The sequence below is a fragment of the Panulirus ornatus genome, chromosome 63 (assembly GCF_036320965.1).
Source record: "Panulirus ornatus isolate Po-2019 chromosome 63, ASM3632096v1, whole genome shotgun sequence".
NCBI lineage: Eukaryota > Metazoa > Arthropoda > Malacostraca > Decapoda > Palinuridae > Panulirus > Panulirus ornatus.
The window spans coordinates 15,469,722-15,484,583 of NC_092286.1; positions in this window are offsets into that span (position 1 = coordinate 15,469,722).

Sequence of the window (14,862 nt, forward strand, 5' to 3'; positions counted from 1 at the left end):
TTCATCCCACCACTCACAGCTCTTTCTAACCTGCCTACCTCCCACCTTAGGCATTCCACGTGCATCTCTCGCACATGCCAGCGCTGCTTACTGAAATACCTCCTTCTCTCATCTACTCCCCTGAGCTTTGTTTTCTCTCATGCTTTGCCATTGTCTCTCGGTGTTTCGTTACACAAGTCCCCTTGCCTAACTTACTTACTCTCACCACTCTTCTCACCCATGACGTTTCTTCTTTACCAAAAATCTCTATAAATCTTCACCCTCGCCTCCAGGAGGTAACGACCAGAGATTCCAAAAAGTGCCCCTCTCAGCACATTCAATTGCAAGTCTCTCATTTACATACCCATCAATTAGAGTGTAATCCAATAATGTCCTCCGACCATCGTGCTTACTCGCGCATGTATACTTATGTATACCTCGTGTGTGTGTGTGTGTGTGTGTGTGTGTGTGTACATATCATTTCAGTATCGCTGGAGATGTGAATTATCACTTAAGCGCTAGGATCGTCGTATATTTTCATTCTGGCTACCAAATACATATTTCCCGCGTGAGCGAGGTAGCGTCAAGAACGGATGAAAACACGAACAAGAAAAAAAATCCTCATTTGGCCGCCTTCTCTGTTCCTTCTTTTGGAGAAGTAAAACAGGAGGGGAGGATTTCCAGCCCCCTACTCCCACCCTTTTTAATCGCCTTTCACTAAACGCAGGGAATACGTGGGAAGTATTCTTTCTCCTCTTTCTTCTTTCTTTTCTTTCAAACTATTCGCCATTTCCCGCGTTAGCGAGGTAGCGTTAAGAACAGAGAACTGGGCCTTTGAGGGAATATCCTCACCTGGCCCCCTTCTCTGTTCCTTTAAAAAAAAAAAAAAAAAAAAAAAAAAAAATATATATATATATATATATATATATATATATATATATATATATATATATATATATATATATACATATATATATATATATATATCCCTGGGGATAGGGGAGAAAGAATACTTCCCACGTATTCCCTGCGTGTCGTAGAAGGCGACTAAAAGGGGAGGGAGCGGGGGGCTGGAAATCTCCCCTCTCGTTTTTTTTTTAATTTTCCAAAAGAAGGAACAGAGAATTGGGCCAGGTGAGGGTATTCCCTCAAGGCTCAGTCCTCTGTTCTTAACGCTACCTCGCTAATGCGGGAAATGGCGAATAGTTTGAAAGAAAGAAAGATATACATATATATATATTTTTTTTTTTTTTTTCATACTATTCACCATTTCCCGCATCAGCGAGGTAGCGCTAAGAACAGAGGACTGGGCCTTTGAGGGAACATCCTCACCCGGCCCCCCTCTCTGTTCCTTCTTTTGGAAAAAAAAAAAAAAAAAAAAACGAGAGGGGAGGATTTCCAGCCCCCCGCTCCCTTCCCTTTTAGTCGCCTTCTACGACACGCAGGGAATACGTGGGAAGTATTCTTTCTCCCCTATCCCCAGGGATATATATATATATATATATATATATATATATATATATATATATATATATATATATATATATATATATATATATATATACGCACATATGAAATATACTATGCTTCTACTTTTGACCTAAAGATCCTCCAAAACCTCATTCTCCTTTAAATACGATAAGACCCTTGCCTTATTGGGTATATTCCTCGTTTTCTGTGATACACTCCTCGCCTTATATATGATATACATCGCCCCTTATATCATATAGTCCTTGCCTTGTTTGGTATATTCCTCGTCTTATATATCACGCATACCTTGCCTTATATCATACAGTGAGGTATATTCCTCGTCTTATATATCACGCATACCTTGCCTTATATCATACAGTGAGGTATATTCCTCGCCTTATATATCACGCATACCTTGCCTTATATCATACAGTGAGGTATATTCCTCGTCTTATATATCATGCATACCTTGCCTTATATCATACAGTGAGGTATATTCCTCGTCTTATATATCATGCATATCTTGCCTTATATCATACAGTGAGGTATATTCCTCGTCTTATATATCACGCATACCTTGCCTTATATCATACAGTGAGGTATATTCCTCGTCTTATATATCATGCATACCTTGCCTTATATCATACAGTGAGGTATATTCCTCGTCTTATATATCATGCATACCTTGCCTTATATCATACAGTGAGGTATATTCCTCGTCTTATATATCATGCATACCTTGCCTTATATCATACAGTGAGGTATATTCCTCGTCTTATATATCATGCATACCTTGCCTTATATCATACAGTGAGGTATATTCCTCGTCTTATATATCATGCATATCTTGCCTTATATCATACAGTGAGGTATATTCCTCGTCTTATATATCACGCATACCTTGCCTTATATCATACAGTGAGGTATATTCCTCGTCTTATATATCATGCATACCTTGCCTTATATCATACAGTGAGGTATATTCCTCGTCTTATATATCATGCATACCTTGCCTTATATCATACAGTGAGGTATATTCCTCGTCTTATATATCATGCATACCTTGCCTTATATCATACAGTGAGGTATATTCCTCGTCTTATATATCATGCATACCTTGCCTTATATCATACAGTGAGGTATATTCCTCGTCTTATATATCATGCATACCTTGCCTTATATCATACAGTGAGGTATATTCCTCGTCTTATATATCATGCATATCTTGCCTTATATCATACAGTGAGGTATATTCCTCGTCTTATATATCACGCATACCTTGCCTTATATCATACAGTGAGGTATATTCCTCGTCTTATATATCATGCATACCTTGCCTTATATCATACAGTGAGGTATATTCCTCGTCTTATATATCATGCATATCTTGCCTTATATCATACAGTGAGGTATATTCCTCGTCTTATATATCACGCATACCTTGCCTTATATCATACAGTGAGGTATATTCCTCGTCTTATATATCATGCATACCTTGCCTTATATCATACAGTGAGGTATATTCCTCGTCTTATATATCATGCATACCTTGCCTTATATCATACAGTGAGGTATATTCCTCGTCTTATATATCATGCATATCTTGCCTTATATCATACAGTGAGGTATATTCCTCGTCTTATATATCACGCATACCTTGCCTTATATCATACAGTGAGGTATATTCCTCGTCTTATATATCATGCATACCTTGCCTTATATCATACAGTGAGGTATATTCCTCGTCTTATATATCATGCATACCTTGCCTTATATCATACAGTGAGGTATATTCCTCGTCTTATATATCATGCATATCTTGCCTTATATCATACAGTGAGGTATATTCCTCGCCTTATGTGATATATTCCTCACATTATGTGATGCATTCCTCGACTCATGTGCTACTTTCCTCGCCTTATGAGATACCCTCTTCGCATTATGAGATCTCCTCCTCCTCATGCCATGTGATGTCTTCTGCCACTCACGTCACACGTTCCTCGTCTCGTCTGACATGATCAGAGTCTCATGGGATTATTTCCCATGGCGTTCGGACATCCACCATCACAAGTCGTCCTCATCACCGGAAATACTTCGGGGTCTGACTTCGAGTAAAAGAGTCAATAATGTCATCAAACTTTGACTGACATTACGCTCATAAGATATGACCGATATCGTTATTAAGCTTCCAAGTTATTAACATCTTTGTATTGTAATATTAACGTTAGTAGAAGGGCTTTTTATATCCCTTTATGATGTATATGCAAGCTTCCTAACTCACTAACATCGTAAGAAAACATCTAGCAATAATGTTAACATGAGTCTAACATCATTAACATTGCTATGATTATGTTTACAAGCTTCTAGCATAACTAACATCGTAACAGATCCACCTAAACCATCCTTAGTCATTTTAACTATGCTCCATTGTCTCCTCAGTCTTTACCTTCTTATTAATCTTTCGTACAATTCACCATGTCCTTCGTGCCATCTATGCACTTCATCACATTTTTTCCATTACTGGCAGTCAAATTCTTAGCACTTTAAAACCTCTTTGTCAGCTTCAGCATCAGTGCGAAGCATCTCATTTCAGGGGAACTTTCTCCATTTTTCTCAACCGTCGAACTTCTTTCCTCAAGTTAATCTATCCTCGTAATTTCCTCTCCTTCTTCTCACGCGACACCTTTTCCGAATTCTAGAAAGTCTTAATTTCTTGACGTAGTTGCAATTTACTACCTTCCGCCTTCCGTACATCGGGCGCCACCTCCAGAAACTTTATAACTATTTTGTCTTGAGTTAAAGGTTCTTGGAACTCCAGCGGCCTTTACCAGAAGCCGCTTTAGATCGCATCTTTGAAGATGGCCTGGTGGAGAGGTATGCTAATCACCTTTTCTTGGCGCTGTAGGCAAAGAGGCTGTCTCGGGTCTTGCAAGATTACCGAGTATGAAACGGATATTCATGGATAGGTCTAGGATATTCATGGATAGATCTAGTAGCATATTCAGAACGAGACAGCGTCTTTCTTAAAGGGTTATATAAGATGGGAGGGTCTCTTTCACGAGCAACTGAACTTCCTTATTCCACCACTCTCTACCCTTCCTCGCAAGCCCACCGCCCACCCCACCTTCAGTGTGCCTGAAGTTTCGAGAGAACTTTGCGTCAACTCTTTCAGTGCAAATTTCACTACAGGGCTATGAACGACAAGACGCGTAGATCTGGATGTGAAAATTAGTTGTACACAGTTTTTTTAAATGGGTTGTATATAAAAAAAAGTAAAAAAAAAATGCAAAATCGTCGGGTCTTATAGACACTGTTTGTGGGAGAGATCAGAAACACAGACATTAGATAGTGTGATAAGGGCAGAAAAAAAATCTCTTAAAGAGAAAGGCATGAAAATTCTTCATGTAACTAAGGTGATGCATATAATGTCACAGCCGTGGATCTGGAGCGAAATATTTGTCATTCTAATCTTCTTGAACGTGTCTATGGTGTTGCTTACAACTACTCATAATGGTAAATAATTCCATACGTTTACATTCTTGCTGAAGAAAAGGTCCTTTTCATCATTCGAAGTAGTACGTTTGCCCACGAGTTTGTATCTATCACTAGAAGGGATATTAGTCAAATCTATTCTTAAACAGCGTGTGTCGAAATGTCTTTAGAAGGTGTTGTGATATTTGCAATAAGTATGGAAGTTCTTAACATGTGTCGAAATACCTTTCTCATATACCGAAATATGATTAAGTTATCAATGGGCTTCCAACATTTCTCTGGACATCTTCAAGAGGTGTTGAGATATCATTTCAATCATTTCTAATATTTGTCACGTCTCCAACATGTATCGAAAAGTAATCAAAAAAGTGTCAAGATGTATCGAACAAGAGTCGATGTATATGGAGCAGATGCCGACGTATCTCGAACAGGTGTCGATGTATATGAAACAGATGCCGACGTATCTCGAACAGGTGTCGATGTATATGAAACAGATGCCAACTTATCTCGAACAGGTGTCGATGTATATGAAACAGATGCCGACGTATCTCGAACAGGTGTCCATGTATATGAAACAGATGCCGACGTATCTCGAACAGGTGTCGATGTATATGAAACAGATGCCAACGTATCTCGAACAGGTGTCGATGAAGATGAAACAGATACCGACGTATCTCGAACAGGTGTCGATGTATATGAAACAGATGCCAACGTATCTCGAACAGGTGTTGATGTATATGAAACAGATGCCAACGTATCTCGAACAGGTGGTGATGTATATGAAACAGATGCCGAGGTAGCTCGAACAGGTGTCGATGTATATGAAACAGATGCCAACGAATCTCGAACAGGTGGTGATGTGGTACCTTTATCTTACAATGAAGGCTCCACTCACGGACCAAAGTACACATGAAGGCTGGGGTTTAATTGTAATATAGAGGGGATTATGAAAAGGGAAAAACCAAGAGACGAGCAGTATTTACCAACTTTGGAGGAAGTGAAAAACCTGTCTTTTAAAAGGTTCCAAGTCATAGTCATTTGGGAAGAAATGAGAGGGCAAAGAGTTCCAAAGCTTCGATGTATAAGGGAAAGAAACAGTATTGCGTGGTCTAGCTACTAGAGGGGGTACACAAGCAACCAGTTCTCGGGAGCAAAAACCAAAGTGATATTTATAAAAGAAGCGTGAACCAACATTGCGGCGTAGGACAAGTGAATAAAATCTTGAAGTTAGATCGCTTTAGACTCAACTCAGTCTAGCAAATGTTGCTGAACCTTCAAAATCTTCACAATACATACGTCATCTCGTTGATTTGTTTGTTCCATGGAAGAGGTTCGTTAGACTTAATATGATTTTCTTCCAGCAATTCTTGAGGCTTTTGCCTTCAGATGACATATTGTGCCAGCGTTTCCAAAGGCTGTGAGAGGAATAGAAGAGGAGGGGTAGGGTTGAGTGCTAACGACGAACCCTTCTGAAAAAAGGGCACGACTGGTGGGTTGGGAAAAGGGGGAGAGAATGGTGGTATGGGGGAATACATGTTGGGAAGAAGAAGAGTTTGGTAATACTGGGGATGGAGATATATATGGGAGGAACAAGACTGAGAGTAAGAATGGAAGGGAATGATAAAAGGAAAGGTTGATGTGAAATAGTGAAGGAAGGAGAGGAGGGGAAGCAAGATAGGGGAAAAGAAGGGGAGGTGGAGTAGAACAGGAGGAGGAGGAGGGAAGGTGGAACAGGAAGGGGAATGAGGAGAGAGAGAGCAGGTTATACTCCCATCCTCCCTTTCCATGTCCCATTCAAGGAGGTTCTCTCTCGCATCTTCCTCCTCAGTAACTTCAGTGGACCAAGCCCTATTATACCATAAGTTTCTCGGGTCAAGTTCCCGGCTCGCGCTTACCTCACCTCACCTCTCTCTCTCTCTCTCTCTCTCTCTCTCTCTCTCTCTCTCTCTCTCTCTCTCTCTCTCTCTCTCTCTCACACACACAACTCAGGCTCTGATGAACGCCTCACCAAAACACCATCTCCAACTCATCGGGCTCTACTGAGCATCTGCCTCCTTCCCCAGGGGCTGTGTTGAGACCTTGCTCCCTTCTTCCCCAGGGGCTGTGTTGAGACCTTGCTCCCTTCTTCCCCAGGGGCTGTGTTGAGACCTTGCTCCCTTCTTCCCCAAGGGCTGTGTTGAGACCTTGCTCCCTTCTTCCCCAGGGGCTGTGTTGAGACCTTGCTCCCTTCTTCCCCAGGGGCTGTGTTGAGACCTTGCTCCCTTCTTCCCCAGGGGCTGTGTTGAGACCTTGCTCCCTCCCTTCCCAGGGGCTGTGTTGATCCCCAATCGTCGTCCCTAAGGGCTGTGTAAGGAAAGTCGTCACCACTGACTCCCCCGTGCCAACTCCACCTCCAAAGCGAGAGCGTCTGGACGCAGAGTATAGAAACATGCACTACGACTCGAGTTCCATCTTGATATCAAGGTCAGCGACAGACTTGAGGATTTAATGCTTTAAGTAAATAACACTTTCTGTGTAAATCTCTCGAGGAGAATGTTCTAAACATCTTACTCGGAGAAAGCAAAAAAAAAAAAAAAAGATTAAACAACAACGCCCACTCAACTCCATTCAGCAGAGGAAGAAAACTTTCCAGCTTCGACCATAAATATTCGAGAGAGGAAAAGAAGAACACGAAACTACTACTCAACGTCCATAGAAAACCTGGTGTCATAAATTACTGGGTAAACGTATCTATTCTTCTTTTTCGTTTTTTTTTTTTTTTTTCAACCCTAAGGACAGAGCGGCATTAGCTCCCGCTATGACGTTTAATCACGCTTTGATGCATGAACTGGAGAGAGAGAGAGAGAGAGAGAGAGAGAGAGAGAGAGAGAGAGAGAGAGAGAGAGAGAGAGAGAGAGAGAGAGACTCTGCATCCACGACGTTATCTACCTAACAATCGAACAAGGCTCATCTAAGATCAGCCTTTACCACGTGCAAAGCAGACGTGACACATACTGCCTTGGGAGACGAAGACCTTGAGCGAGTTAGCCCCAATGCGGTGCGACTTGTACAGTATCAATAGGTCCAGTCGTGGCTATATAGACCCCTCGCTTACTGTGCCCCGGGGTGAGAAGAGGAACGGAAGGGTACGAAAGACAGTTGCCAATCACGAACACAGAACTGATACAAACCACCATCGGAAGCAATCAGCTGTTTCAACATAAACAAACACCGTTGGGGGCAGCGGCAATGATGGTACACACACACACACACACAGCTGATGGGAGAAATCATGGAAGATCCAAAGTCAACATCTGACTGAGGCAAGCACGATACTACATCTTATATTCACTTATATTTAACACAGAGTAGCACTGGAAAGTACCTAGGAATACATCTCATATGACCTTATGCTGGATAACCTGACTTTTAGCCACTATTCCGTCTGTTAAATCATTTATGAGACAACAGGGATATCTGGTGATGGACAGAAGGAATTAAGTAGCCTAATGTAACATTTAAGGAGATGCACTCTTGCGAATGTTGGCTGATACGCTCAAAGAGAATAGAGGATGACGACCGTCAGGATGCACATCACTAGGAGGAAGACTACGTCAGGTTTACACAGGAACAGATAATGGCTCAGGGAAGTACGTAGACGAGGGATGCATGAGGGAAGGGCAGATAACAGGGCGAAGTTACTTGTATAGAACTTCAGTCTCATGAGGTGAGGAGAGAAGAGTAGGGGGACAGGACTATCTCTCTTCCCCCTAAACCCCCCCCCACAATCCACCACTTCACCACTTCCCCCACACCCCCCCAATAACAACAGTCGCCCAAGATTGAACGCAAAACAAAGAATTCATTAGTGAAGTACGTCTGCATGGAATTTAACAGAGTAGAACGAATGGAATAATCTCTCCATAATATCTTATATTCTCCCATCTTCTCCTGTGCCACAATATGTTCTTAGTGACTGGGATGAAATAAGAAAAGAGTAAACTGAATACGTATGAGATATCTGTCTGCCTGGTGTTTGAGGGTATCTATTGTCTTTCCATCAGCGTCGTTAGACGTTAACTTACTCTAGTGTTCAACACATCCGGTTAATACACAATACTCCAGCGTCAATTTAACATCTTTCAGGTTTCAATTTTCGTTCCATCTCTCGTAGTAATTGCCTTTTCTCGTATTTCAGTGTATATATATATGTATATATATATATATATATATATATATATATATATATATATATATATATATATATATATATATATATAATGCCATTTCATGTGTGGCGGGGTAGCGGCGAGAATGGATGAAGGCAGCATGTATTAATATGTACATATGTATATATATGTTTGTGTTTGTATATGTATGTATACGTTGAAATGTATGGGTATGTATATGTGTGTGTGTGTGTGTGTGTGTGTGTGTGTGTGTGTGTGTGTGTGTGTGTGTGTGTGTGTGTGTAGATACATGTGTATGTGGTGGGCCATCCTTTCGTCTGTTTCCTTGCGCTACCTCGCTAATCCGGGCGACAGCGATAAAGTATAATAAAGAATTAACACATATATATATATATATATATATATATATATATATATATATATATATATATATATATATATATATATATATATATATATATATCAATCCTGATTATTATGAAAAATACTGTCGATCACAATAATGATTAGAGTAACCGAATAGGAACGGTTAGGAAAAGACCAATGGCACATATCCATGCAGACGAAGGTGCAACGCTGCATGTGACTGGTCCAAATATACTCACACGGAGGGAGAGAGGGTCGTCAAACGCTCCCAGTGTAATGGAGCGCTCATGTGAGCAGACCATGTAGTATTTCCTTATTCGGAGTCGGGTTCTCCACGAACGATATGATAACCTACAAAAAAACGGCCTCCTGTTTAGATCTCTGTTTCGTTTTATAATGAGAAACGGGGAGAGCGTTGTACGAACACCTGTGGTAAATGGGATAATGGAATTATGGGTTTTTATATCTCTTGGGAAGGTTACCGCCATCTGGTATTAACCCACCCAACTGTATAACTTTGTTCATCTACTCGTATCAATATCCAGAATACGTGTGTGTTTCTGTATGTGTGTGTATGTGTGTGTGTGTGTGTGTGTGTGTGTGTGTGTGTGTCTGTGGAGTGTGTGTGTGTTTGTGTGTGGTGTGTATGTGGTGTGTGTGTATGTGGTGTGTGTGTGTGTGTGTGTGTGTGTGTGTGTGTGTGTGTGTGTGTGTGTGTGTGTGTGTGTGTGCTGTGCGTGTGTGTTGGAACAGATATGGCACATATATACACGGTCAATAGACGGGGCAACACGCGTGCAAAACTCTCTCCCCGCAACACAAAAATATAAAACCACAAATAGTAATAATGCATTGTATTTACATATATTTATTCACTTACATAACCCCAGGATCCCTTTAACGGGGCTCCCACCGTTTCATATTTGCGCTCCTTTCAGTAACAGGGAAATGAGGGACTCTCGACGAGGCTCTGCTACACCCTTTCATCCATTAGGAGTGATACAGCCTCACTAAAAGTTACTCTTTACTCTCGGCGTCACTACATATAGGCAGCGTCGTGTAACACATACACACACACACACACACACACACACACACACACACACACACAATCTACATCTATATCTATCTATCTATCTATCTATATATATATATATATATATATATATATATATATATATATATATATATATTCATTATCACTATTATTATACTTTGTAGCTGTCTCCCGCGTTAGCGAAGTAGCGCAAGGAAACCAGACGAAAGAATGGTCCAACCCATCCACATACACATGTATATACATAAACGCCCACGCACGCACATATACATACCTACACATTTCACAGTATAAATACATATACACACACAGACATATACATATATACACATGTACATATTCATACTTCCTGCCTTCATCCATTCTCGTCGCCACCCCATCACACATGAAATGGCAACCCCCTCCACCCGCGCGCGCGAGTTAGCGCTAGGAAAAGACAAGGGCCACATGCATTCACATTCATTCTCTCGCTGTCATGTGTAATGCACCGAAACCACAGCTCCCTTTTGCATCCAGGCCCCACAAAACTTTCCATGATTTACCCGCAGACGCTTCGCATACCCTGGTTCAATCCATTGACAGCACGTCGACCCCGGTATACCACATCGTTCCAATTCATTCTATTCCTTGTACTCTATTCCCTGGGGATAGGGGAGAAAGAATACTTCCCACGTATTCCCTGCGTGTCGTAAAAGGCAACTAAAAGGGGAGGGAGCGAGGGGCTGGAAATCCTCCTCTCCAGTCTTTACTTTTCCAAAACAAGGAACAGAGAAGGGTGCCGAGTGAGTATATATATATATATATATATATATATATATATATATATATATATATATATATATATATATATGAAGGTGAAATTGCACTTCAGTAGGAGTTCATACAATTTTATCTAACATGTAATTTTTCTATACATGTGGCACGACATGTTTCGTGGAGACAATCCACCTCATCAGGTGCCAGTACATAACACAGTAATTTAGACCCCAATATCACACTTGGTTCCCGCCGTCCAACACCAATCTTTATACACCAAGCACTGTCTGTCTGCTTTATCTGATCGTAACCATTGTAAGGGAGAGTGATTACAGGAAGTCAGGTGGCGGGGGTTGACCTGGGTAGCTGAGTGTGTCTTGAACAACTATTATTACTTATGATTTCGCACTGTGTCAATTCTGTCATAATGATTTGGTTAATAATACATGCAAAGCTCACTATTGTGCCAATTCTCTCATAATGGTTTGGTTACTAACATGGAAAGCTCAATCAAAACAGACAGACAGACTGGTTCCACACCAGCTGCAGGTGGCACGACAGCGTTCAGTTCATTTTCCTTCCGTAAGTCGTAAATCCTTCGGTGCACTTCCTCTCTTCGCATGGTTCTCAGAAAAGGCACCTCGCCCTCCTCAAGGCAACCCACACTTTAAAACTTCAATTTACCGCTGCTCTAAATCTCTCCTTCCTCGAATCCCTTCAGTACACATTTCACGGTGATTTCCGCTTCCACCATTCTTCATATTTCCGAACCAGTGGACAGCCGACAGTGTTCGAGGCGGTATTGAAAGCAGGTGAGGTCGGAAGCGGACTGAGGAAAAGAAAGAAAGTACCACAGGGGGAAATAAGGCTCATTAGGCTGTGGAGAATGCACGTGTTTTCCACCCCTAAGGTATTTTAGGTTAATGCGGTATATGATAACGACGTTTTCTAATTGAAACTTAAGAATCTTAGTTTTTGCCATTTTCTTTTTCAGTAAGAAATTACAATGGGCTAATGTGAGCGCCAATATAATAATACAGCCAATATGGATTAATAAGAACAAATATAGCTACCCGGGTGTAGGCCATCATTAATCGTATGCATGAGAATCATGTAATACAGCAACAAAATACATATATAAAAAGGACACAGGAGAAAAAACATGGGTGCCGACTCATATGTCCGCTCCAATATTCATGAAAAAACAAAAAACAAAATGTAATTCTATTTTTCCCGTTCATTATCTACCCGCGAGTATGATGATAGCATTAGCCTAATACAGTCATCACAGTCATCATTTTCGTGGTTGATGATACAAATTATAAAAAAGAAAAAAAAAGAAAACGGAATTGGTCCCTGAAACGAAAATGAGAACATAAGCTACCTTTAAGTAATACAGTCAAATATTACTTAACGTCAGATATCATTACTTAACGTCAGCAATCATTACTTAACGTCGTAAGGAAAGACTACAGAGAACTTCAGAATCTCGAGCTTCAACGAATACTCGAGATCGAACGAACGAAGGAAGACACAGGCATTCCTGCTTCAAATATTCTCTCTCCCTTTCCAGCAGCCTATCCAAAAAAAATGGGAGCGACCGAATGATTCGACTCTCGTAAAAGGCCAGTCTGCAGTACGGTCCTTGGCAAAGCAGATCAACCCACTAGGACGACAAGAAAATGCGGGGAAATGGGTTCTTATAAAAGCGGATATCCCAGCGAGTTGCTGTCACGACGGGCCGCCTCTGAGAACAAGGCTGAGGCTGAGGACGCCTTAACGTGCTGCTGGGCTCCAGGTTATGGCCTCCAGATACGCGCTTTGAAGACGCACGTCCCCACAGCTCACGTCGGTGTCTCTTAGTAATTTCACTGTTGCTATGTTGCACTCAAATACGACGATCACTTTCTTTTTTTGAATAAAAGAATGAGTTTGAATCATTCTTCTTATTATAATTACTATTACTAGTAGGGATAGTAATAACATTTATCATTATCATCTATTATCATTATTATTACTATAATTATTATTATTATCATCATTATTATCATTATTATCATTATTATATTATTATTATTATTAAGTTTATGTTTTAGGTATGTCGTTTGTTTTAAACATGGTGCTGCTTATCCTAACATGGTGCTGGTTGTTTTAGATATGATACTGGTTGTTTTAGGTATGGTGTTGGTTGATTTAGGTATGATACTTGTTCTTTTAGGTATGATGCTGGTTGTTTTAGGAATGATGTTGGTTGTTTTAGGTATGGTGCTGGCTGTTTTAAGTATTATGCTGGTTGTTTTAGGTATGGCGCTGGTTGTTTTAGGTATGGTACCGGTCGTTTTAGGTATGGTACTGGTTGTTTTAAGTATGGTAACGGTTGCTTTAGGTATGGTGCTGGGTGTTTTAGGTATGGTGCTGGTTGTTTTAGGTATGGTACTGGTTCTTTTAGGTATGGTACTGGTTGTTTTAAGTATGGTACCGGTTGTTTTAGGTATGGTGACGGTTGTCTTAAGTATGGTGATGGTTGTTTTAAGTATGGTACTGGTTGTTTTAAGTATGGTGCTGGTTGTTTTAGGTATGGTACTGGTTGTTTTAGGTATGGTGCTGGTTGTTTTAGGTATGGTACCGGTTGTTTTAGGTATGGTGCTGGTTGTTTTAGGCATGGTACTGGTTGTTTTAGGTATGGTACTGGTTGTTTTAAGTATGGCACCGGTTGTTTTAGGTATGGTGCTGGTTGTTTTAAATATGGTACCGGTTGTTTTAGGTATGGTGCTGGTTGTTTTAAGTATGGTACCGGTTGTTTTAGGTATGGTGCTGGTTGTTTTAAATATGGTACCGGTTGTTTTAGGTATGGTGCTGCTTGTTTTAGGTATGGTACTGGTTGTTTTAGGTATGGTACTGGTTGTTTTATGTATGGTGATGGTTGTTTTAGGTATGTTGCTGGCTGTTTTAAGTGTTATGCTGGTTGTTTCAGGTATGGTGCTGGCTGTTTTAAGTATGGTACTGGTTGTTTTAGGTATGGTGCTGGTTGTTTTAAGTATGGTACCGGTTGTTTTAGGTATGGTACTGGTTGTTTTAAGTATGGTACCGGTTGTTTTAGGTATGGTGATGGTTGTTTTAGGTATGGTACTGGTTGTTTTAGGTATGGTGATGGTTGTTTTAGGTATGGTACTGGTTGTTTTAGGTATGGTGCTGGTTGTTTTAAGTATGGTACTGGTTGTTTTAGGTATGGTGATGGTTGTTTTAGGTATGGTACTGGTTGTTTTAGGTATGGTGCTGGTTGTTTTAGGTATGGTACTGGTTGTTTTAGGTATGGTACTGGTTGTTTTAGGTATGGTACTGGTTGTTTTAGGTATGGTACTGGTTGTTTTAGGTATGGTGATGGTTGTTTTAGGTATGGTACTGGTTGTTTTAGGTATGGTGCTGGTTGTTTTAAGTATGGTACCGGTTGTTTTAGGTATGGTGATGGTTGTTGTGGATCCAGGTATGGTGTCGACTTTCCTGAGAACGATACCTTGTAAGGACGATGCCGGTTGTTATGGCCAAAAAACCGGCATGCATCATACCACAGGT